This window comes from Lutra lutra, chromosome 1, assembly GCF_902655055.1.
Source record: "Lutra lutra chromosome 1, mLutLut1.2, whole genome shotgun sequence".
In the NCBI taxonomy this organism is placed as follows: Eukaryota; Metazoa; Chordata; class Mammalia; order Carnivora; family Mustelidae; genus Lutra; species Lutra lutra.
Window position 1 is genome coordinate 78059380 of NC_062278.1, and position 26824 is coordinate 78086203.

A 26824-nucleotide genomic window follows, 5' to 3' on the forward strand; every position below is an offset into this window, starting at 1 on the left:
AGTGGGGAGCCTGGTGCATGGCTTGATCTCATGACCCTGAGATCATGACCTGAGTCAAAACCAAGAACTGGGTTCTTAACCGTCCGAGCCACTCAGGTGCCCCTTGGCAAGTTATTTAATAGTAATTACTGCTATCTTGGAAAAGTCACATACAGAATATATACACACTTCCAAAACTATGTTTTTATTTTCTAGTTGAAGCTTATCTGCTGTGGAAAGCCTTAATCAAGTTCTTTTCCTTTACTTCGCTGTAGTTTTTTGGTAGTGTTTCCTAGAAGGCTTATTTTATATTTGATAAGCAAGGCTCTTGGTTTTATTCATTTAAAAATAGACAATCATTTAGAATGTAAAAGCTTATGATTCCTAAATAGGAAGGCTGGGGTTTGGCTTGTGGAGCTGAAGAGGTTGTTGGGAGACCAAGTTCATGTAAGAAGACACTGTCTGAGGAGAAAACTAACAGACAGTTGATGGGATGTGGGAGGAAGACAGTGGCTCTCATTTGTTGGTAAAAATGCTATCCTGAGGAGTATCCTAGTCTGTCATACTAATTTATAACCCTCATGTGTGGCAGTATGACTTAAATATCTACCTAAACTTGTGTTCGAAAGGGACGAGTATCTAAATAATGAGCACCCATAGAAAGTCCATGGTGGTTACATAGTGCTTCACGTAAGGATGTGGGGTGTGAGTGCCCGGTGGCTGAGCATCTCTGGCCCAGTGCCTTTCACAGATGTCTGTAACTGAACACATCCCCTTTTTCTGCAACCTTCCAGTCCTTCCCTAGGGGGTTTCAGTCCATCAGAGCTGGCCCTTGATGTGAAACCTTTGACCATCTTTGGCTAGCGTTCCATCAAAATAAAATAGAAATTACAGCAAATTTGTCCAGTATGGAGACAGAGTCAGAGTTAGGTTAATCTGTGATTCTTTGCACTTTGCCACATAACATATTTAGAAAGTTAAATTTGAGTATACTTGAGAGGTCTGCTTCTGATCAGCTAAGAGACCTTGGGCTAGTTCTGTAATCTCTCTCAATCTAGAGAAAAAGAGTCTAGTGTCCCTTACCTCAATAAAGTTGTTGGAAAGTTTAAATGAAGTATGTATTTTCTTACTGTAGTGCCCAGCCAAAATAGGTGGTCAGTAAGTGGCAGGGGCTTTTAGTAATATAATCATAGGCTATTTGCCATTTTACAGTTTTCTTGAAAATGTACAGTCATTGAATGTATGGTAGATATGGAAAGCAATACGTTGCAGCTTTAATGAATATTCATTTCTAAGGAAAGATCCAAATTTGAGAGTGGGTTTTTGGTTCAACTGACTGGGTGTAACTAGGAAAGCTCTCTCAGATGACATGACCATACGTAACCCTGGGAGAGGTGATGCTGAATTATAAACATATTCTCGGGAAGAAAGAAGCAGGAGCCTGGTGAGCATGCATCTGAGACAGGCACAGCTGATAGAATGCCTCCTGAGTGGGCTAGTCTGTGGCCTGGCTTCCCTGAAGCCCTTGGCAAGGAAGCTCACCCAGTCTCTTTTTTTCTTTCTTTTTCTTAATTGAAGCTTAGTTAACATATGATGTTATATTAATTTCAGTGAATAACATAGTGATTCAACAATCCTATGCATTTCTCAGTGCTCACCATGTTAAGTGTTGTCCCCCTTTGTCTCCATACAGATGTTGTTACAATATTGGCTGTATTCCTGATGCCCTATTTTTCATGACTTATTTTATTTTTCCTTATTTATTTTTGAAGATTTTAAAAATTTATTTGACAGAGACAGAGCACAAGCAGGGGGAGGGGCAGAGGAGAGGGAGAAGCTGCAGGCTTTCCCCCTTGCCCCCTTGAGCAGGGAGCCCTACAACCCAGGACTCTGTCCCAGGACTCTGGGATCATGACCTGAGCAGAAGGCAGACACTTAACCAACTAAGCCACCCAGGCGCCCCTCTGTGACTTATTTTATAGCTGCAAGTTTTCATCTCTTATTCCCCTTCATCTCCTTGCTCTTCACCCTTGTCAACTCCAGAAATTTTTAGTGTTCCACTGTTTTTAATTAAGGTAAACAAAATGTGTCGTTCGAAAGCCTCTTCCTTGCCGGGAATCCCATCAAATTGCTGTCCTGCAGGAAGACTATAACATTTACTATGCTAATGGTTATCTCCTGGTGTCCAGGTGAGTCTCTTTCATTGTAAAGCCCAGGAGAGGCTAAGTAAGAGGAGAGGCAGGAAACATTTTTCCTTAGGTAAGGAAAACAAGAGCTCTTATGGGTGAGTATTTTGTAATTATTTTGTTAGTTCAGCTGACTGGTTATTAATCCATTCTGGCTTTTGTGGGAAATGGCTTAGGTGTTGTTTGTTTTGTTTTGTTTTAAATGGGCTGGCCATAGCAGAGGAACATAATGTTTGAATTTGCTAAATGATTTCTTGTCATTTGCCAAACCAAATATTACTTATCAGTTCCTTGTATGAAGTCTGTGCTGTTTACCAGGAGTTAGGATGCTTACCACTCTATTGGAGGCACTTAGTTTCAAAAAACAAAATAAGGCCACACATGATAAAACTACATCTGAAATGGGAGAAATGGTGTGTTTTAAAAAGGAAATGATCGACAAGTTGTAGACCCCTTTGATCTGTTAAGTTTGGAGTGGTTTCTAAGTGACCTTGCTTTGGCGGCATGTTTACGTAGCTTCTTTCTCTGTAGCTTTTATTCTACAACTTTAAGCCTTTTTCTACTCTATGCCAATTGCAAAGTTGTATTTAGTTTAAATATTTCTAGGATCTTGCCACTGTAAAGTTTTCTTTTAGGCAGTTGGAACATTTTTTTACTAGTAGTCCTGGGAATACGAGAGCCAGCATGTCTGATCAGTTGAGGCTGAGACGGCCTTATTTAGAACACTGGTTTGGGTACGTACTAGCTGTGTAGCTTGGACACATTACTTCACCTCTCTGGGTCTCAGAATTCTCTTCCTTGGAATGATCTATACAAAGGCAATGATAATATTTATTTCAAAATATTTGTTGTATGCCTGGCACGTAGAAGAGTAGAATTAATGTTGCCTTCCATAAGTATTATTTCCTTGAGGGAGAATTGAAAAAAAAAATTTTTGAAGGAGACTTGATTTGAGGGAGTTTCTTATTATATCTAAAATGTAATGATTGCTTAGAGAACGCATGATTTTGAAGTAGAACTTAACTATAATATTTTTGGTTCTGTGTCTTATCATAATTTTCCTCTGGCCTTTGTTCAGTCTGTTGTGTCATCTGGACCATTTGGCATCAATGAGATTAACACAGATTTCAAATGCCAACTTTCTTTTCTATGCTGTGACATTTTAATGATAACTAATATTTGCTGCTTCCTTTCCCACCTTTCCTCTCCAATTTGCTTTAAGCATTTTGTATGTAGACACATGTTTTGGTCTCAAGTTTAGTTTTTCTGCCATAAAGTCAATTCTATTTATTTTTTTATAAATCAAATTTAGTGAAGGTGCAGACTGATTATCTATACTGTTCCAATCTGTGGGTCTTTGTGGTGCTCTGAGGCATTTATAGGCCAACGTTTTGGGAGGCATTATCACTTAGAGGCACAAAGTGGGAGTTCCTATACTGCTTAAGACCACCCTGAGGTGGGTGAGAAAGATCTGGAAGTTTCAGGGTACCTAGCTTGGACATATAATGAGAATTTTCATTTTCTGAGATGTTGCTGGAGGAGTGACTAGTCATCTTCAGAGCTGTGACACTTCCTGAGGAACTTGGGGAAATTTTTATTTCCACCTTTGTTCACTTGAGATCTAGCATCAAAAACTGATGAGCTTCGGTGTTTTTAGAGTCTTTTGGGACAAGTGTTTGGATCTGCCCCCTGCAAGGTAGAGAAGATGTGGCCATGGAGCTCTGGAGTCTGGTAGGTGTGTTCTGTTCTTCCCCTTTGCCACCTGTGAGACGCTGCTGATAATGGCACCTCCCTGACAGGGTTGCTGAGTGACTTGGTGAAATGGTACATATGGAATGCACAGTGTGTGTCGCTAGGTGTAGCTAATAAAGTCTAGTAGTATTTTTGTTGATTTTTTTTTTTTTTCAAATTGAGGTTAATTGTGTTCTCCTCAACCCCACCCCTCCTTAGTAGGCATATTTTAGAAACAGATACTAGCATTTTGATTTCTGGGGCATCCATCTGTGTTCTGTAGTTGTGTTATCATTTAGAGATTGTGCAAATAGGACCTGAACACTTCATGTCCGTGGTAAGGATTGGGGGGCTTTGGGGGAAGGGTGGACAAAAGTGGGCAGAGAGTGAGGATGGAGATGATGCTGTGATGATAAGCTTTTTACTCATATACTCAATGGCTCAGTTAATGCCTCAGGGTTTTTTGTTTGGTTGGTTGTTTCGTTTTTTATTCTTTTTAAGTGGGCTCTGCACTCAAGGGAGGATTCGAACTCAGGACCCTGAGACGAAGAGTCCCGTGTTCCACTGACTGAGCCAGCCAGGTGTCCCTCCTCTCCCCATTGCCTCAGTTTTAATGAGCATATTGGGTTATCTAGGATCCTTTCCTCCTTAAAATTTTCACTTTTTTTTTTTTTTTTTTTTGGGCGGTTCTTGTAGTGTCTTTCTAAAATGTTTGTGCAGACTTAGTTTCTAGCAACATGTTCTAAAACTGTGTATTTGTGAGTACTTTTCTGTTTTGTTTTTAGCAACATGTTCTAAAACTGTGTATTTGTGAGTACTTTTTTGTTTTGTTTTGAGCAACTGACTACAGTTTTTTCTTTTGAAATCTTAAATAGAGTCCTCGTGGATAAAATAAATGGAAGTATATCTCTGCATGTAGAGATGGGGGTCGGAGTTAGCCTACCTGTTCCTTCTCTACCATTGCCCCCACAATATGTCTGTGATTCAGTGTGGTTAAGGAATGCAGTTTGAAAACCATATCATTTTAGAAGATGTACTTATTGTAGAGTAAGCCCACCCATAAGTTGCAACAGTGGGTTTCCTAGATATTTTAGTAATTCAGAACCAGTGAATTGAAGCCAGGGCACTTGGTGATGTGCCATGAACATCGGGCGTTCCTTCAGAAGTAGGTTCTCCTTTTGACCTGTGATAGGGTTTTCTTATTACCTTTAAGATTTAAGGAGAAACTTTCTGACCTGAAGTATATCATTTCAGGAAATACTTTTGAAGAGGTTTCATTTACCAAAGACCTCAGGCTTAGCCAAAACCGATTTGGTTATGGTGATCTTATAATTCATTATTTAAGTTGGGACCCTTTTGAGAGTGAAACTGTTAATTATAATACATTGGGTCTGTGGGAGTGAACTAGGGCTGCCCTAGACAAACCAGTACATATGTTATCCTAAGACAGTCATACTTCAGATAGACAGAATAGAATCAATCAATCAATCAATTAATTTTTAATGTAGGCTCTCCACCCAATGTGGAGTCCAGTGACCTGGGACTTGAACTCACAACACTGCACTCAAGACCTGAGCACCTGGGTGGCTCAGTGGGTTAAGCCTCTGCCTTTGGCTCAGGTCATGATCCCAGGGTCCTAGGATTGAGCCCTGCATTGAGCTCTTTGCTCAACAGGGAGCCTGCCCGCCACCCCCCTCCGCCCCCCGCCTGCCTCTCTGCCTACTTGTGATCTCTCTCTCTCTCTCTGTGTCAAATAAATAAATAAAATCTTTAAAAAAAAAAAAGACCTGAGCTGAAATCAAGAGTCATTTAACCAACTAAGGCACCTCGGTACCCCTAGACAGAATAGAAATTTTGAATACCTAAAATCTTTGGAAGGCTGGGACTTACCTGAAATCTTAAAATGAGCCTCAAGACAAACAGGTTCTACCCTGTCCCTCTTTGCAGAGGATGCTGCTGTGGGAGAGGATTGGCATCTGCTATGAGCCAACTAATGGATCATCTTCTATGTATAAATACTCTGACCTAGTCTTTAGGAGGATTCTTTCACCAACCACTGAAAAGAACACATTGTTTTTCTTTTTCTTTTCTTTTAAAGATTTTATTTATTTATTTGAAACAGAGAGAGAGAGAGATCACAAGTATGCAGAGAGGCAGGCATAGAGAGAGAGGAGAAAGCAGGCTCCCCGCTGAGCAGAGAGCCCTATGCGGGCCTCGATCCCAGGACCCTGAGATCATGACCCGAGCCGAAGGCAGAGGCTTAACCCACTGAGCCACCCAGGCGCCCCAACACATTGTTTTTCCAAACAAAAGTTTAAAGAGTCTCGCCTTACAGTTTAGGCTCATTACATTCTTTTTCGGCTCTGTTTTTTTCTCTAGTTCTGATTCCTTCCTGATTCTGACAGCGTTAATCCATCCTGTTCTCTCCCTTCTGTAATCGCTATGTTTTAATTCCAAATTATTTGGAATCAAATCCCTTTTTTGTTGTGATAAATATTATAGATTTGTATATACTCTAGAAGGGGACCTTGGGGCATTTTCTATTTTTTGGCCAACTACAGCATTTGGCTAACTGCCAGGGATGTAGTGGATCCTCACTGTATTGATGAGGGCTTATGGCTAGGGAGGTCGTTGGCAGGGTTGGGGTAGCAGAGTAGGAGTGTGCTTTAGTCGTAAAAAGAATGAGGGCCATTCAAATTTAATGGACATGGTGTTTGAACATGGAAAGAGGAGCCAAAAGGTCATCTTGCCTAAAATAAACTTATGTTCACCTCTTATTTACTTCTTCACTGACCTCTACAAACACTTTTAAAACTAGCTTTTAATGACTGTTTACCTAAGTACAACTCATACTGGCTTTTGTTCCATGACGATCACTGTCCCGAGTATGTAGGGGTTAGAACCTAATCCTAGAAATGTAATGAACTTCTTATTTGTGTAAATGACTGTAGACATTTTTCCGTATGCACATTCCCATCTCTGTTGTGGTTGTACTCACATTAAATTATACTCAAAGCTAAGATATCTACAGCATACTCAATCTTGACCTTTATCCTGACAGCAACACGTCCATGATGCTGGCTTTCTGCTATTCATCTCTGTAGACTGAGGTCTTTGAGGTGTTGGAAGTGTCTCGGCCTTTCATTCTATGTGTTTCAGGTCAAGCTCCCTATGTGTTGATAGGGATCTGCATGACCTTGGCTTTGATTCTTTTAGGGGGAGCATCTGGAGTCTTCAGAGCCATGTTTGTTTATGCATTTAATTCTGAAATGAGAGAGGTGGAATTTTCTAAACCATGTTACACTTTTTCTCATCCTCATTTGAAAATATTTGTGTATAATAAGAAAGATTAAGGAGATATTTTGCATGTATGAATGTTGAAGATACCCAAAAAAAAAAAAAAAGGCAGAGGTAGTAGTGATGATGGTAGTGTATTGGCAGCCACCCTTTTATACAAATAACAAAACTAGTTTCTAATCTACCTAATTGGATATAAGGAATTTGATAAATTCTTGCCAGATTGAATTAAAATGATAGTCAAGCCATAGTTTACCTAGAAATATGAGGTGGAAGGGTTGGTGGTAAGGAAGCCAAACAGAATGGCTACTGCCTGGTAGGCAGCTCACTGGGATATAATGGAGAAATGGCCATTAGTTTTCTTACATCACTTCTTTTAGGGAGGTTGGTTGCTTATCCTTAGGTTAAAGCCCGAATGTCCACATAATTCCTTAAATTACTGGTTCTTAAAGTATCATTCCTGGGCCTGGACTGGCGGCATCAGCATTGTCTGGGAACTCACTAGAAATGGAAATTCTCAGGAATGACCCCAGACTCCCACATCTTAAAACCCAGGGGTACATGTGTTAGAAGGCATGCTGAAGTTTGAGAATCACTAGTAAACCAACAATATGTAGTAGCTGGAGGTTGTGAGGACCTTTCATAATTTGTTAAAAGCCAAAAGGTACGAACACATTTTATACAAGAGTGGGAGATTGGGAAGTCCCTGATTAAGTACTCTGATATAAAGTAAGGATTTTAATTTTCAGAATATCCTGAATTAATTAATTTTCAGAATATCCTTCTAGAATTATTAGATTCTAAGTCCTACACCAGTGATTGTTTTGTTTTGAGAATTTGACGATAATTTGTCTGCAGTAGCATGTGTAGCCTTGGTCTGTGGTTTCCCTTTAGTTTTCTTCATGGAAATGTCACAGCCTGAAAATTCCAGACGTCAGTTCTGGGCTCTGTGGCAAATGGCAGCATGGTCCCTGCAGCATCCCGAAGCCTGCAGGCTTAGCCAGAGACTTGATGTGGTAGAGGTTCTGATAATCCCCCACCCAGTCAGAAGGGTAGGAAGGGAATTCAGTGAAGACTAATTCTTCAAGTTGTTTGCTTTAAACAGCTTAATAAAAAAAATTATTAAGGCATACAGAGGCAAATTAGAAAATGTACAAAAGTGAAAAAAAGAAAGATCGTTGAAATTTACCCTTGGGTAACTAGTTATTTTGTTGTAAATGGTAAAATGAGAGGAAAAGAAGCGTCAGTTGGTGACTGACACAAGAAGGGAGTTATGTCTCCTACTTCGGTGCTATAATAATAGTAGCAATTCTAATAATACCTAATATTTATTGAGTTTTTATGACATACCAGATATTTTTCTAAATTCCTTATTTATGTTAGCTCATTAAAACCTGATAAGTAGTGTGTGAAGTAAGTTCTGTTAATGTTCCCTGATAAGACAAGGACAGTGAAACACAGAGTGGTTAAGCATTGTGCTCAAGGTCACATAGCTGGTAAGGATTTAAGTTGCAGCAGGGCGATGCCATAGTTTTAGTCTTAAACATGTCCCTTCTGGTCATCTAGGCTGATCAGAAAACACTGCTGTGACTATTACTGGGTGGTGGGGTTTGAGAGAAGACCCAGGCATAAAGGCGTTAGGTTGACGGATGAGGAGTTGGGCATTTTTGCTGGGTCAAGTAGGCACAGAGATGGATCAGGAGCTCCAGAGTGTATATAGGTCCTAGGCTTTTAGGACAACCTCATAACCTTTTAGCAGATCTGGATGGCTAATTTTCAGCTTCACCTGGAAATCCCTCCCATTCCATTGTCATCAACATGTGGAGCTGCTGAAAGAATGCCTGCGGATTGGAACCAACCCAGCTTGCCTTGAAATGATGGGCATCTATTTAAACAGTACATTCTCTTGAGGCGTTTGGGTGGCTCAGTCAGTTGAGTGTCTGACTCTTGATTGCAGCTCAGGTCATGATCTCAGGGTGGTAAGATCGAGCCTTGCATTGGGCTCCTCACTCTGCTTGAGTTTCTCTCCCTCAGGGCCCCTCGTGCCACCCGCCTTGTGAGTGCTCTTTCTCTCTCAAATAATCTTTTTTTTTTTTTTTTTTTTTTTAAATAAACATTACATTCTCTGTGAACATTCACAAAGAGCTTGAACCTTCACAATTTGCTATAGTGAGGGCCAACAGCATCATCGGTCACTGAGCCTTTAAATAACACTTGTTTGTAAAGTTGCCTTGTACTTTGATCTTGAGTTTACTGCCAGTTTGGGTCATGTTGACTTTTCAAAATGTCATAAACTTTGCATGTTTCATCATTTATTTAATTTTCCTTAAAATTATTTCCCAGAACACTAAGTGGAAATTTTATTTTTTTGATGTCATTTGAAAGAGAGAATCCATGAGTGAATTGATTTAATACATGCAGTGAATAAGGACTCAACTCTAAGAAATAATTTAGTGCCCAAGATTGTGAACTACAGAGTAGGAATTCTTGGATTCAAATCTGGCCTCCCCCACTTACAAGCTGAGTCTGGCTAAAATACTCTATCTGATTTATTAAATGAGAATAAATCTCTGTATCCCATTGGATTATTGTAAGAATTCAGTGAGGTATAATACTCTCAAAGCCTAATCTGTGGGAAACAATAAATGTTAATAATTATTAGATACTTGAAAGGCAGGTAACGATGGACAGAAGTTGAGATCTCTTGCCACTGCTCCCAACCCCTTCCCACTCCAGTATATCTAGGTGACTTCCCATGTCAGTTTTTAAATCTCTACCTTTTTCTTTGGAATAGTTGCACACCATCCTACTGAAGGAAAGAATCATGTAACCATTTCCTGATTGGAAACATCCTGATGGATGTTTGGATTATTTCATATTTTCCTCATGATTATAAACATCTCATACCTTATTTCCTTGCTCCTTCCTCCTTTCCCCTCAAAACTTTGAAGGTTGTGTTTTGAGGTTTGTCTTCAGTTCCACTACTATAATTGTTTCCATTATATTGCTAACATTTGTTTGGTGGGGTATCAGGGAGGGTTTGGGCTCACTTGGTGTAAAATTAAATAATCATTGCGCACACTGTCCTATGTTTTAAAGAACTGAACACTTCATGAGGGTAGGAGGGTTGTGTTTTAGCAGAGAAGAAAGAGGAAGCCGTCCAAGCACTCTTAGCGAAAACTTCTTATGGCCAGTCTCTCAGAAATTCAAACCTAAATTCATTAGTTGGTATGTAATTGTATAAAGTGCTCATAACCCAGTATCGAGAGTTTTCTCATTTATATTCAGTGGAATGCATTTTCCCCGAAATTGTTCCTGCTCAAATTGCCATTTATTTTTTTAAAAAAACTTCTCTCCATTCATAATCACTGCTGGGAAGCAGGAGTCTCTTACATGGCCTTCGCCATACCCCTTTCCCCATACCACCCCCATGATCTCTTCTCCAGCTAAGTGCAAGAGGGACCTCTGAGAACACAAGTTGTGTGTTGGTGCTCCTTTGCTCAAACTACCCAAGGAAGTGGGGTGAGAGAGTGTTTCCCACCATAGTAAAATCCAGGCTTTGATCATGGCCCGAATGGGCCTCTTTTGTCTGGCTGACACCTGCCTTGTACCTGTTCCTTGACTGTACCTCCTGGCTTCCCTGCCTCCTCCTGTTGGAGCTGCACTGATTTTGCTGTTGCTGGTCTCCCTCCAACATGTCAACCCATCTTATAGTCTTTGCATATGCTTTTCCTCCCTCTTTGTCTTCCTCATTTCATTCAGATCTGTGTTCTGATTTCTTATCATCATTGTGATCACTCCTGATTGCCCCATCCATTGGGCATTCTACCTTATGGCCAGCCCCCGTTCTTCTCAGTGGTCCTTTACTGGAAGATTCCTTTGCTGTGTTATTTGTTTAGTGTATGTCTTTCCCCAGGATTATGAGCTCCTGAAGTTAGGCTCTTTGTCTCATTCAGTGCTGTGTCTCCAACAGCTGGACTTGTGCCTGGCACAAGGGAAGTACTCAATAAATATTTGTTAAACTAAGGAAGGAAGGAATAGAGGGAGGGAAGATGCTTGTAGAATATAATGTATGATGGTCCATTTTGAGACTTAAATCTGAATATTGATCACAGAAACCAAGAGTTAATCTAACTTTGTAAAGAATTCAGAGAAACTCCCAGTCACTCAGCTAATTTTCAGAGCACTGATGTGTAGTTTCTGAGAATTTTTCAAAAATGGAAATGTATCATGGATTGATTTCTTACCTTGAGCATCACTATTTTCTATTTTTAAATTGCATTTCTGTTTTTATATCTTTTATCATGAAAACACTTCTGATTCTTCTTTGTCACCTCAGATGCCCACTTGCAGATGATTTCCTTCTGTCCCTAATCCTCCTTCAGATTTTATTTATTTATTTATTTATTTATTTATTTATTTATTTATTTGATGGAGCGAGAGATCACAAGTAGGCAGAGAGGCAGGCAGAGAGAGAGGAAGGGAAGCAGGCTCCCTGCTGAGCAGATAGCCCGATGTGGGGCTCGATCCCAGGACTCCGGGATCATGACCCGAGCTGAAGGCAGAGGCTTTAACCCACTGAGCCACCCAGGCGCCCCCCTAATCCTCCTTCAAATCAGTGATGTGAGTTGTACCGTATTCCCAGGATTCCCCCTCCCGAGGAAAGTAGGAAGTGTACGGCTGGCTCATCATAAGAACATCACTCTGTGTGAGGACGAATGTGGCCAGTAGTTTCAAACCTCTTCCTGGCTGGCTTCTGGGTGGGGCTCAAGAGCTTTCCAGGGGGAGTGTTTTAGGGGGGCAGATCGGGTAGGCTCCCCTCAGCTTCATCAAGACCATTTCTGCTTCTGCGTTGGATGTATTAGTGTTCCCTCAAAGATTTTGTTTGACTAGAAGTGCCTTCTGACAAGTAACAGTCATAACAACTCTGATCTGGAGGGGTCTCTGACCTTTCCAGAGGATTATGGGAGGGGTTGGAATAAGGCCTTGTGTCCCTGAGAATTGAGTCGCAGGCAAATGCAGGAGCATCTGTCCTGGATGAGTCCTACTAGTTCTGGTCCAAGGGGACATTTGATGGTCTGTGCCTTGCACTTCATTACAGGGGTTCTAGAGCCCCTGGCATGGCTTTACTTGGCAGCATACACAGGTGCCTTTGGCTTTGATGCCGTCTTATGTTGCTCTCTTTCAGTTCCTTCTTTCTCCTTAGTGCTTCTGTTTGTGGTGAAACACAGCTGTGGAAACTTCATGCTAATGGCAGCTCCTGGCACAGTGAATTTGGGGTAGCCTCATCTGATTTCTGTTAAATAATTAGATTTCTTTTCACGGTCTCAGTTTTTGAGGCACACAGAGGCCTCTGTTAAAATGAGAACATGAACTTATCAAAGTTAAAATGCAAACAAATTTGTGAATGTGTCTGGAAATCACAAAGAGAAGTAACTTTTAGGCTCATATTCACATTAGCAGCCCAAATGGAAAGCGGTGTGTTGTTGAGTGAATGAACTTAATATTAAACACGGCTTGCCTGGACTTTAGACATTATTAAAATCATATTTGCAAAATACAGTTGTATAATAGTAGAGTCCTTTTTGAGGGGTTATATTTTTTGACTTTCACCTTATCTTAGCTGTAGGAGATGAGGTGGGGTAGGGTGCTGCATGTTATTTTCTTGGACTATTCTCTTAATGTTCTAACACTTTGAAGATGTTAAGTAAATGAAGGGAGTGCATGAGTAAGTGATACGAACAAGTAAGTATAAAGGAGCTCCAGCCCTAGGAGAAAAAATTTGGGACTTGGTGGCTTAGCACAGGGGAAAAATAAAGCTTGTATGCTGGGGGATTTGGCTGCTCGTTAAGAAGAAAGTCAAGAGTGAGAAGGAATTCTGTAGACATTCTGTGAAAGAAAAGCTCTCTCCTCTGAGGGAGGAAGTGGTGTGTGCTCAGTCCTCATGCGCCTTAGGATTCTGTAACTTCTGTAAACTTCCTTCTGACTCGAAGTCAGCGCAGTCTCTCACGTGGTGCTCACAGTGTGATTTAAAATGGATTTTAGGGAAAGTTAAGATTTACTTCATAGCTAGCATTAGTGAATTATATCAGTGCTGTAAAGTACTAGAGAACTCATCTAGTTAAATATGGTCGGGACAGCTCATTCTAGAGTGTATTTTTTGAGTGTTAGAGTTTCTTACATTCTTTAAATGAAAAGTTTATTTTGGCTGTTATTGGAGCCATTAAGTAAACACTTCATGGAATATATGGCTTAAGATAATACTCCTTACTGGGAAGGTGTTTTTGGTTTTTTGGGTTTTTTGTTTGTGTTCTTGCTGCTTTTATTGTTTCTGACCTTCAGCTGTGGAAAGGAGTCTACATTTTGGAAGGCATAAAAATAATGGAGTGCTATTAAGGGAGTGGCGGTAATTGAAATACTTGATGAAAAAGGGAATTTAAATGCATAACTTCACCACATGCAAGTAGCTAGACGTGAAAACTCCTTTTCTGTTCAAAAAGAAACAATACCAGATTTACGTGGTACTTTCCTTTCTTTCGTTTCACCCAAAATTCTAAGCAACTATTGTTGATAGTTTTTTTCCCCATTTATTTTAAAGATTTTATTTATTTATTTATTTGTTTATTTTTAAGATTTATTTATTTATTTGTCAGAGAGAGAGAGAGGAGCGAGAGCGAGCACAGGCAGACAGAGTGGCAGGCAGAGGCAGAGGGAGAAGCAGGCTCCCTGCTGAGCAAGGAGCCCCAGTGGGACTCGATCCCAGGACGCTGGGATCATGGCCTGAGCTGAAGGCAACCGCTTAACCAACTGAGCCACCCAGCTGTCCCTAAAGATTTTATTTATTGATTTGAGAGAGAGACATCGAGAGAGGGAATACAAGCAGGCTTCCCGCAGAGCAGGGAGCCCAGTGTGGGGCTGGATCCCAGGACTCTGGGATCATGAGCTGAGCAGAACGAAGGCAGAAGCCCAGTGACCAAGCAGCCCAGGCGCTCCTGCTGATAGTTCTCTAAGCAATGTTAGCTTGGGAACCTTGGGCCGTCATTAAAAATAGAGGACGTGCAAGTTATAAAAGAGTGCCTAGGCTCCTGTGTACATGCACAGAGTTTTCCTGTGCCAGTTCCTCAATTGTAGTGTGGAAACTTCAGCACCAAGGCAGGTGATAAGAAATGAGACTTGCTGAACAGCAAGTTTGCATGTTTGCTCGATATTACCAAGGAAGCAGCTGCCGCAGTACAGCTCTTCCAAGTGGTCTCTTCCTATTTTAGCACTTAGGGTGTTGTATTGGCTGCATTGCTAAGTACTGACAAAATGCTCTGTGGTCCTCGTTAATCTGTTAACTTCTCCAAGCCTAATACACGGGAAAGAACTCTTCTTAACCTTGTGTTTTCTTATTAAAGTCTCAAGCAGTAGCTTGAAATGCTTTATTTTAAGATGCATTAGGTAACAGACTTTATCTGAAGAGCAGGAATTATTCTCTTTATGTTTTGAGTTGACATGTTTTCTAGAAGAAATATTAGTAAAACATTTCTAAAAGTCATCTGAATCCTACAAAATAATGTGTGTGTTTTAGGCTATAGAAAATATGTCCCCTGAGAGTAATATTTTTGACATTTATTATTCCTTTTTTTTTTAAGATTTTATTTATTTATTTGACAGACAGAGATCACAAGTAGGCAGAGAGGCAGGCAGAGAGAGAGAGAGGGAAGCAGGCTCCCTGCTGAGCAGAGAGCCCAATGTGGGGCTCAATCCCAGGACCCTGAGATCATGACCTGAGCTGAAGGCAGCGGCTTAACCCACTGAGCCACCCAGGCGCCCTATTATTCCTTTAAAAGTCAGTTTTCAACAGGGCTGCTGGGAATCACTTGACTGATTTTATGGAGCCCAGTTCATTAAAAAGAGTTCAGTCTATAGTAATGACATTGTAATTGTTCTAATGTATATTCAGAGAGGGAGAAAATACCGTAAGTAAACTGTTCTCTGTTTCCCATGCTGGGTTACACTGCTGTTCATAAAGAAATGGAAACTTTGGATTATCCCTGCCCTAGTCAAAAGCTTATCATAAGGCAGGGCCAGAACATTTGGATATTCTGTTTTGCTCTATTGGGTCACAATTCCTGTTAGTAGGTTTTTTATCCAGGATGTCCCTGAGACTGAGCATAGGTCTTTATAACAGGCTTTCAAAATACATTTCTCTCAACCTCTATGGGTATTTATAAATGAGTCAGCAATGCTTTTAGGTCACTTCCTCTTTACAGAGCTCTATTACCAGATGAAATAAGGAATCAAAGGAGCAATTCAAGATGGATTATATATCTGATTGTAAAACTGAAACCCCAACTTCTAGAGGAAAACAGAATATGCTCACAACCTTGGATAGGCAGTAATTTATTAGGATACAGAATGCACTAACCATAAAATAGAAAGTTAATAAGTTGTACCTTATCAAAATTTTAGACTTCCATTTTTCATTAGATAACCATTAAGAAAATGGAAGGTAAGCCATAGATGGGGAGGACAAATTCACAATACATACCTATGTTAAAGGACTCAGAGTATTTAAATAATTTTCATAACTTATTTAAAAAATGGCCGAAAGACTTGAAGAAGCAGTTCACAAAAGAAGGTACTTGACCAGGCAACATGTGAAAAGATGTTCAACATCATTAGTCATCAGGGAAGTGCAAATTGAAATGATGAGGTAATATTTCACACCCATTAAAATGGCAAAAAACAAAACAAAACAAAACACCCAACAACAACCACCAAAACCCACCCCCCAGAATTCCCACAACAACAGAAAGCCACAGATACCAAGAAAACTGATAATACTAACCATTTACAAGGAAATAGAATAGTTAGTACTTCCATAATTTTTAGTTGGAGTGGAAAGTAGAAAGTCTGCTTTAGAAAGCAGTTTGGTAACTTGTAATTAAGTTAACATACAGCTAATGAGGTAGTAATTTAATTCCTTACCTGTTTAGCTAAGAGAAATGAAAGCATATGTCCCTAAAAAGAAGGTTCACAGCAAGCAACTCTGTTCGTAACGGGAAAATTGGGAATGATCCAAATGTCCATCAGAGGATTAAAATGGATAAGGAAGTTGTGGTATACTTGTAGAATACTGCTTAGTGATCAAGAGGAATGATATGTGCCAACAGTATGATCTCAATATCTCAAAATGTGAAACTAAGCAAACGAAGTCAGATACAAAAGTGGTGTGTAATGTGTGATTCTATTTAAATACAATTCTACTACAGGTAAAACTAAGTTCTAGTGGCAGAAATGGGGCAAGTGGACACCTGTGAGTGGAAAGGAGAGTGTAAGGGAACTTTTGTGATGGAAATATAGTAATTGGGGTGGTGTTTACTTGGTGTCAAAACCCATTGAATTTACATTTCAGATCTGCTTTCCATTTTTTCCCATGTAGCTTACACTCAAACCTAAATTAAGTGGGGGGAAAAATCAACGATGTGAAACTTGCACTTAGAGCAGTAAGGCTGTTAAATGCATGTTGTAAATTATGGGTGCATGGTGTAGAGTATTAGAAAGATGGCAGGGAGTGTGCACCACAAGAGCTCTCAGAAAAAAGGTCAACAGGAAAGGCTGTGTGGGCAAGAGATGGTTTATGTTATGTTTTGAAGATGGAAATTGATAAATGTAGAGATTGGTCATTGGAGGAAAATATTTCCAAATAGAATCAAGATCTCTCCGGTCAAGGGATCAAGGCAAGAATAAAGGAAGACGTACTTGAGGGTCAGTAAACATATTAATTGAAGTTGGTTCCGTACTCAGTATATCCCTTCCCACCCCTCTATTGGTGTGTCAGTTTCCTTTTCTAAGACGAGGCCTAATTTTGTTTCTTCAGTCCACCGGATGCTTCAGTACACAGTGCTCTTTCCTTTTTGTGAGCTCCTATTTTAAGTCCACAGTGCAGCACATCATTTTTCCCAGATTATAGCTTACATGCTAAGTGGGTATCTTCTCAGGAATTACCTCCTGAGGGAAGATAGCTTTTCTTCCACTGCCCTAAGTGAAATGCTGAATCGACAGTCAAATGCCAGTTAGGGTTCTTTGGATAGAGGTTTGATAGCTGTGCAGCAGAGGACATGGGCTGGAATGTAGATTTGCTACATTATGTGTGTGTTGTAGGTTTTTATATATATGAGTGGCTCTAGTTTTTGATTGTTGACTATATATCAGGTAGTATAACAACTACAGTAGTGCTTCTTAGGTAGGTATTTTAACAGATAAGTAAAATTGAGCAAACAGAGTTTAAGTGGCAGGCTAGACTCTGAATATGTCCCTTTGGCTTCTACTGTCTCGTAGTCATCAAACCAGTGTACTATGTTACTGAGAAATAAGATATGATGGTGATGACATCAGTAAACATTGATTGTACTCTGATGTCATGACAGTCTTTGGGTGCATATGAATTTAATTAATTAATTATTAATTAGTTAATTAGTTAAATTTCCATGATAAGTTAGGAAACTGAGTCATAGAGGCATTGAATAACTTTTTCAAGGTGATATCAGAGTAAGTGGTGTGAAGTTAAGATTTGAAACCATATAGTTGGATTCCAGAATGCTGCTCTTTGCTCTTTCCTGTTGTGCTCCATTCCTTGGCTTTGTAGGTTTGAGGACTAGCTGTCTCCCTTAGTGAAAGCACAGCATGCATCTTTTCTTAGGCAGGAGTGGACTTAGGTAATAACTAGTTAAGCAGAATGTTGTTTCCATGGTATAGTTGGTTAAGATCCTCCTTACCGCCGTCCATCCACTGAACATTTGTTGACAAACTTCACTGTTTTATTTCCTTGCTAGGCTAAGACAGACTCCATTTTTTTGAAGGCTTAAGAATGTAGGTGTCATGCTTAGTTTCCAGCCGAGTCTGGAGTTGAGATCAAAACAGACCCTTCAGAATGACCTTTCACTGTAGCTCCTGTGTGTGCGTTTCAGGCTTATCTCCTCCCAGGACTGTAAGAGGGTTTACAGGGACCTGCTGGGAAAGTCTGTGCTGTGTGCTGGCATCCCTAACTCAAGACCATTGCCTGCAACAGTGATTCAGGGGAACCACTGATGTGCAAAGGTACCCTGCAAGACCTGGTGTTCTAGGGAACTTTCCCTTGTGGCCAGTCCAATGACTCAAGCATCTGTACCTAAGTCTGCAAATATATCAGCTGGATAAATGAAACCATGAGGAAGCATCATCACTGATCTCTGCATACCTCCCATCTCTCCATCCATATGCCCTGAACAAGAAATTCACAGAAATAAGGACATGATGAACTGTAGTCATATTTGACTTTACCTTTACTCAAAGACATATCAAAATCTCAACAATGCGCCATGTGTGTAAACCAATGAAATTAGCAAAGACCTAAAATCAACCATGAAACACAAAACCTCAGTGCTGGTAAAGATGCAGTGAGACCATCACTCTCAACTAGTGAAACTGTAAATTATGCAGTTAAAAAAAAAGATTTATTTGAAAGAGAGAGAGAGAGAGAGAGAGAGAAAGAGAGCGTTGTGGACTCCCCATCAAGTGTGGAGCCTGATGGAGGGCTTGATCCCATGACCCTGAGATCATGACCTGAGCTGAAATAAACAGCTGGATGTTTAACCGACAAAGCTACCCATGCACCCCATGTGCAGTTTTTATGATAGGGCAGTTTGGTAAGGTGAATTGAGATCCTTATTTACCACTGTTGATCCTGTGGTTCTAGTTTAGGAAGATACTACTAAGAACAAACAAAAACCCAAAGTGCAGAGCTAGGTTTGAATTCATCAGAACATTATTTATCACAGCAAAAACAATGGCAACATTGAATGTGTCTCTCAAATTAGTGGATTATTTAGGTAAAAAAAGCCTTGTTTGGGCCAAGGATATTAGGGAGCTGTTAAGGACAATAACTGCAGAATTTTTAGTGTTATGCAAGAATGTTTATGTTATATGGTGAACGTGAAAAAAGAGTGAGACAAACATATGTATGGGGCTTTACCCGTGTAAAATGAAATTTTCACAGAACAAAATCCGAAAAGACACGTAAGAATCTAGGTCTGGGTTTTTTAATTTTGTTTTGTGTTTTGTTTTGTTTTGTTTTTAGTCAATGGCTTCCCAAGTGTTTAAAAATTCTCATACTACTTGAAATAAATGAAGAAACTGGACATTACTGGCAATATGCTAATGTTATGTTTTTTTAGGAAAATTAGCAGACCCATACTCAGAAAAATAAAAGAGTCTTGCCACAACCCCAAAAGATTAGGCAGTAAGTGTGCATTAAGTATTTTAACCTAAAATGATGTTTTAAGGGAGAGCTCCTTTTCTGAAAATAATTCTTTGGTCCCCTTTTTTGTTGTTCACCAAACTACCTGTCTCAGTGGCATGGTGAAGGGGCCTGCTGCTGTGTTTTGACTCTTCATAGATTCAGTGAAAACAAGACAGCTAATCTTACCTTTTAAGTTTTCTTTTTATCTCAGGACATATCCTCTCTCTTCCTTTTTTCACTTCTATAAAAATGGTGGGTGCAGAGATGTTTGGAGTAGGGAAAGAGGCAGTGAGGTCCTTGTGCAGAAACATAGGTGGGCAGTTTCAGGGGCAGGAAAGAGAGAATATTAATTACGGCCAACTCCTGGGATTTTTAACTGAATTTTGCATCGTTTTCCATATCCTTTTTTTTTTTGGTCATCAGTACACGTAGAGCTATCAGTGAGCTTCTAACAAGATTAGGTCAGGGATTCAGATCAAGTTCATAAATGTTGTTTGGCTTCTGATAAGATTAGCTCCCTTTCAAATCTCTATAAATAATATAAAAAAAAATCTAGTACATTAAAGTATGCCCAGAGATTGTTGCCTTAACTGAGTAAGTATCATTTCTTTGGTGAAAGAATTGACGTTGTCAAGGCTTGTCTTTGTGCCTGTTAGAATGTCAGCCTCATGAGGTCAGGGAGTCTGCTGCCTGTCAAGTTACCCCTAGCATCTAGAATCATGGAGGGAGGCACATGGTGTGGCATCAGTGTTTGCTAAGTGAATGGATGACTGAAATTTTTCTAGAATGAGAAGATTTCATTTACCCTCTGTAGCAGGATGGAAGCATTCCTTAGATGAACTCCTCTATCAGCCGTTGACCTTAGGGCTGAACTCACTGGAAAGATCCTGCAAGCAGTGAGTGAGTCCTGCTTTCCCGCCAGATATCTCTCCCACAGTAAAAGAAAACTTGACATGTTGCAAGTCGGCTTGGTGTGAATTGTCGCTATAGTCCAGGGACGAGATAAAAATCGGTGTGTGTCATCCTAGAAAACTAAGACTCAAATTCTTTGTCCTGGTGACCACACAAAAGTGTGCAGTCTCCTGTGGGTCAAGCCTGAGCAGCCAAATAGCTGATCTTTTTCTCTTTGAGAGTTTGACTTTAATGACAGATGTATGTAATCCAGTAGAAGCCATCATCCCTCTGTGATTATTTTCTCATCTGAGAGATGAAGGGTCAGAACATCGTGTCGGAGGCCCTCGATGCTTTTCAGAAACAGCAGATGTAAGAGTTGAATAAAAAGCCCCAGCTATATAATTTAGGCTGTGTGAAGGCAAAGGATTTCAAAGGAATCAAAAATTGGTCAGATCCAAAAGCATATGACCAACATTTAACTTTGCCTTTAAAAGGACAGTGGAGTGGGAAGCTTTGTGGCAAACTTAGTTTTTCTGGGAATTAATGTAGCTGAATTATTACTATAAAAATAAGGCTAGTCAATAACCTACTAGGCTTGTCGTTTTCGAAGGTGCTAGTTAGGGGAAGAAAAGTGACTGCAGAGGAGCCAGAGTATTTAGCTAAAAAGATTTTAAAGATATGCTGGAGGAGACTTGATCCTGTACTCAGGAAGCTTGACTTTTTATGTAATGTTGTGGGTGATTTTTTTTGTAAAGATAGTAAACCTCTACTGAAATTGATTCTCTAGCCTTGTCCCCTTGGCTTTCATGAGGCAATGCATTTTTCAGCATTTAGGGACACTTGTGGGTTTAGTACTAGAATGTAGCAACAGAATAAAGCTAATTTGAAGTCCCAAGTAGTAAATAGAGCCCGGCCGATGAATCCCCTTTGTAGTATTTAATCTTAAATGTAAGAATGACTGTGTAACTTACTGTCCAAAGCAGGACATTTCTGAAGTAGGAAGTAGGGGTGGGGTATTATTTATAGTTATGCCTGACCCTGTCCCAGGGCGTACGGGTCATTTTACCAGTGGAATTCAAAGTTGAATGTGCAGCAAATCACGTAGAGGACTTCTTAAAACACAGATTGCCAAGCTCCACTCCCAAAGTTTCATACTTCAGTAGTTCTGGGGTCAAAGAACTTGTCTAACAAGTTCACTGATGATGTTGATGAATCTTATCTGGGGGGATTACACTTTAAGAACCACTGCTCTACCTAAAAAGGCTTGGCACTATTATGCCAATGATGTAATTTTCATTTGAAAGAGACTCTCCTTATTGTCCAATAGTCCTTTATTAGAGAGCCTTCTGCAAGTGAGGGTACCCATAAAGAGGATGGCAGAATAAGCTTGTGTGGCTTCAACCTCTCCTCTCTGGCCTGGTGTACTCTTGGTATTCCAGAGACCCTTCATGCTGGGAAGTTGAGAAAACTTGCTTGATAACCAGCCTAACTTTCAAGCAATGCTGAAACCAAATGAAATAAAGGTGACTTCTAGATTCTTACCATAGAGACGGAGGCTTAGGAAGCCTCAACACCTAAATTCACTCTAGAGGCAACAGTATTCCTTTGTCCAGCAGCTGACTCTAGAAAGCATCTTTGATCTAATGGGAAATACCTTGACCCTGTTCCTTCCATCTCTGTTCTCCCTTCCCTCTCCTTCCCTCCCTTTCTTCCTTCCTTTTTAAAATTTCTCAGGTCAAGAATAATGTCATGCCTAACTGGGGATAATATGGTGGTTTTGCTTGTTAAGCATTTATTCTTTATTTTGCCCTGTCATTAACTGGCTTAGATTGTAAACAGTGTTATTAGTAAGGTGAATGTGAATATGGGGTTCAGTTATAGATGTGTAATTCTCAAAGTGGGGACCTCCAGATAAGCAGCATCAGCTGGAATATTACATCAGGGACTGGGACTCAGGGAGCTTGGTGGCCTGGCCTCTTAGAGGGTAGTTACTTAGTCCCTTGTTGCCTAGCGTATGCATTAGCTATTTTAAAGTGGTCCACTCCCCCCGCCCCGCCCCAGTTCTCCTGACTTTGAGAGACTTTCTTTTTCTATTGCTGCCTCTTCCCAAGTTGTATTGTTTAAAGATGTCTGGCATAATTGTAATTTATGTTTCAAGCATAACTTGCCCCCTAATATATGTGTCTGATACTGGATGGAGCATTCTTACAGCCAGAAAATTATAGATACTACCCTACAAATACATGATTGAAGGTGAAAGTAGTTGAAGAGGATTTTAGGACCTGCTGATGGGTGATTTGGTGGAGGAGGATGGAAGGGGAGGAAACAGGTGGGGCGTGGTAAGGTTGGATTGATTGAAACCCCGTGGCCTCAGGAGCTCCATGAATAGAGTACAAGCTCCTTCCATGTGCTCAGAGGGCTCAGGCTCATGGTGAGATCAGCTGGGTGGCCTTGGTCAGGATAGTTACATCCTCTCTACCTGCTTCCTCAAGTGGCAGAGGGACAGTATAACATTTCATCAAGCACTAATTCTTTCCCCACACCCTATCTACTTTCCGTTACTGGGTTTTCATGCTTGGAGTATCTTGGTGTCCCCTCATTCTTCCTTACTGCACTATAATGGACATGATAACTTGGAGTTTTTGTGTCTATTACTAGTTGTGGATGTGTGTGCCTACTATTATATGTGTATTTATACAGATTTTATGGAAGTATAAAATTTTTATGTTCAAAAATTATAAAAATCTATTTTGGTATTTGAGTACATTATGTATTTTTTAAAACTTATCAGTGGGTTTTTTTTTTTTTTTAGTGCTAAAAACTTTGTTTCAAGTCTTTTTTTTTTAATTTTTTTTTTAAGATTTTATTTATTTATTTGACAGAGAGAAATCACAAGTAGGCAGAGAAGCAGGCAGAGAGAGAGAGGAGGAAGCAGGCTCCCTGCTGAGCAGAAAGCCCGATGTGGGGCTCGAACCCAGGACCTGGGATCATGACCTGAGCCGAAGGCAGCGATTTAACCCACTGAGCCACCCAGGCGCCCCTCAAGTCTGTTTTAATAAGATGATTATGTAAACTACAACATGTGTGTGGGGAGTTTAATTTTTTACCAGTGTGAAAATTTTTTTCTTAAGAAGTGGGGAGAGGCAGAGGGAGAGGAGAAGAGAGAATCTTAAGCAGGCTCCATGGAGCCTAATTCCGGGCTCGATCTTAAGATCCTGAGATCATGACTGGAGCTGAAATCAAGAGTTGGGTGCTTAGCTGGCTGTGCCCTGCAGGTGTCTCTCCCCCCCACCCCCCTTAGTGTGACTGTTTTAATTCATTTCTCCATAGCATTAGGTGTGCTTTCTTAAAAATATGTTTCTGGACTAGATGGATTGCGTGAGGTTGGTTGGCTATGCTCACACTGTAGATCTGTGTTAATTCTCTTGTGTGTAACTTGAAATTCATAATATGTAGAGTATTTGAAATAACTTGGCTGATTAATCCTAGACCCTAATAAGTAGCACATTAACTCAAATTTTTGCTATGCATAAGAGAGATGTTTTTGCAGCTTATAATTATCTTTAAAGGCAAATAAATTATCTTCTTAGGTATTATGAGAGTTAAGTTATCCCAATAACAACAAAGATAAAAGCTTTTACCTGTATGTATGCACACACACACATAGGTAATAACTATATATCCAGGCATACATGCAATTGTAAACAAAAGCATTCACACTAACTTTTAAGTATTGTAATAATTGATTTTATAGTTTCTGGGGGCAATTTCGATACACATGTAGAAGCTTTTATATTTGTCCCGGATAAACACCTTTTTGTCATTTTCTTTGACATCTCTTCTTCACAGATACATTGTAACAGCCACAACTGGAAATCCTAATTAGTCATCAATGATAAAATTTCAGATTTGGACTCAGTGTGAGCAAATAGAATCCCATAGCAACCAATTATTATTCTCAAACAAAAAGTGACTTACTGGGAGTGGGGGTGATCCAGTGTGCCCGGCACTGTTGCTGCCCAGCTCACAGATTGTTTCTGCTCTCTTACGCCATTCACACATGCTCAAATGCTCTCATGGCAAAGCTGTCTCCTTACCTTCCTGTTGCCTTGCGTCTGTGGGTTAAACAGCGTTCATTTCAGAATGTGGCCATGTACGCTCCAGATCAAGACTGCTCGAGTTCCTGCTCGTCTTCTAGAACAGATGAAAATCAGGAACTTGACAGAAACCACAGAATAATTGGTCTGCTGTCACTGCTCAGTTGATCTGTCAGAACTTACTCAAGTCTGGGAAATGGAAACAGAGAGATGTTTGGATCTCTGCGGGCATCAGGCTGGCTTCTGTGCTAGCTACTTCTTTGCCTTCAGTGGTCCAAAAAAGACTCGACTTCCCCCTACCTCCTCCACCACCTTGAAATTTTCTCCTACTTTTTTCAACGTCCCCCCATCATTTGGCAAATGAACAATCAGACGACAATCTAAAGAAGTTTTCTTTGTAAACTTGTAAACTACATGTCAACTTGTGATATAGTGCAAGGTGGAGAATGGACAATGGGCAAGTGAGGCAGGTAAGAAGTGGTTCTGTCTGAAAGCCCCTTCCAGGAGGAAGCAGTCAGCAGCCACCCAGTGGTTTGCACTGTTCACAAACAAGTGGGTATTGGGGCTGCCTGGAAATGCAGAATTAACATTTGAGTAAATAAGCATTTCGACATCAGTGACCACGTCTGTTAGATAAGAGGTTCTGCTATTGGCCATTTTTTTCCCACATGAGTTTTTCCATGTTTGAGCATTACTGACAGATTGTGAGTAGTACTTGTGTTAAATGTGTCATTTGTTCACCTTTTGCTTAGTGTGTGCTGCTTATTATGTTACTGTTTTGAAAGCAAAAGGCAGGAGCTGCTTCCAGTTTTTAGTCGAAGTTATATCGTCTAGTTTGTCCTGTCCTGAAGAGTGTTCTAGTATCTCTCCTAGGGAGTAAGATCGTGCATTTAGATTTGGAAGCCTCAGAATTGGGCTACAAAGGCCGCATCAAAAAGTGTGTGACTTACTCCACTCTAAAACTGCTAGAACTTGTACAGGAATTCAGTAAAGTGTCAGGATATAAAATCAATGCACAGAAATCTGTTGCATTTCTCTCCACCAACAACAAGACAGAAGAAAGAGAAATTAAGGAGTCCATCCCATTTACAATTGCACCCAAAACTATAAGATACCTAGGAATAAACCTAACCAAAGAGACTAAGAATCTATACTCAGAAAACTATAAAGTACTCATGAAAGAAATTGAGGAAGACACAAAGAAATGGAAAAATGTTCCATGCTCCTGGATTGGAAGAATAAATATAGTGAAAATGTCTATGCTACCTAAAGCAATCTACACATTTAATGCAATTCCTATCAAAGTACCGTCCATTTTTTTCAAAGAAATGGAACAAATCATCCTAAAATTTATATGGAACCAGAAAAGACCTCGAATAGCCAAAGGAATATTGAAAAAGAAAGCCAAAGTTGGTGGCATCACAATTCCGGACTTCAAGCTCTATTACAAAGCTGTCATCATCAAGACAGCATGGTACTGGCACAAAAACAGACACATAGATCAGTGGAACAGAATAGAGAGCCCAGAAATAGACCCTCAACTCTATGGTCAACTCATCTTCGACAAAGCAGGAAAGAATGTCCAATGGAAAAAAGACAGCCTCTTCAATAAATGGTGTTGGGAAAATTGGACAGCCACATGCAGAAAAATGAAATTGGATCATTTCCTTACACCACACACGAAAATAGACTCAAAATGGATGAAGGATCTCAATGTGAGAAAGGAATCCATCAAAATCCTCGAGGAGAACACAGGCAGCAACCTCTTCGACCTCAGCCGCGGCAACATCTTCCTAGGAACATCACCAAAGGCAAGGGAAGCAAGGGCAAAAATGAACTATTGGGATTTTATCAAGACCAAAAGCTTTCGCACAGCAAAGGAAACAGTGAACAAAACCAAAAGACAACTGACAGAATGGGATAAGATATTTGCAAATGACATATCAGATAAAGGGCTAGTGTCCAAAATCTATAAAGAACTTAGCAAACTCAACACCCAAAGAACAAATAATCCAATCAAGAAATGGGCAGAGGACATGAACAGACATTTCTGCAAAGAAGACATCCAGATGGCCAACAGACACATGAAAAAGTGCTCCACATCACTCGGCATCAGGGAAATACAAATCAAAACCACCATGAGATATCACCTCACACCAGTCAGAATGGCTAAAATTAGCAAGTCAGGAAATGACAGATGCTGGCGAGGATGCGGAGAAAGGGGAACCCTCCTACACTGTTGGTGGGAATGCAAGCTGGTGCAACCACTCTGGAAAACAGCATGGAGGTTCCTCAAAATGTTGAAAATAGAACTACCCTATGACCCTGCAATTGCACTGCTGGGTATTTACCCTAAAGATACAAACGTAGTGATC

At 40.2% G+C, this 26824-nt stretch overlaps 2 protein-coding genes across 8 annotated transcripts in view; one reads left to right on the forward strand and one right to left on the reverse strand.

Moving 5' to 3' along the window:
• Nucleotides 1–24578, reverse strand: part of P2RY14 (purinergic receptor P2Y14) — a 55397-nt gene extending 30819 nt beyond the window's left edge. The window contains exon 1 of the mRNA XM_047728103.1: nt 24450–24578. The gene's annotated coding sequence lies outside the window, so the exon portion shown is untranslated. The remainder of the gene's footprint in view (nt 1–24449) is intronic.
• The window catches only part of MED12L (mediator complex subunit 12L), a 333058-nt gene that overhangs the window by 154733 nt on the left and 151501 nt on the right, over nt 1–26824 (forward strand). The window lies entirely within an intron of this gene.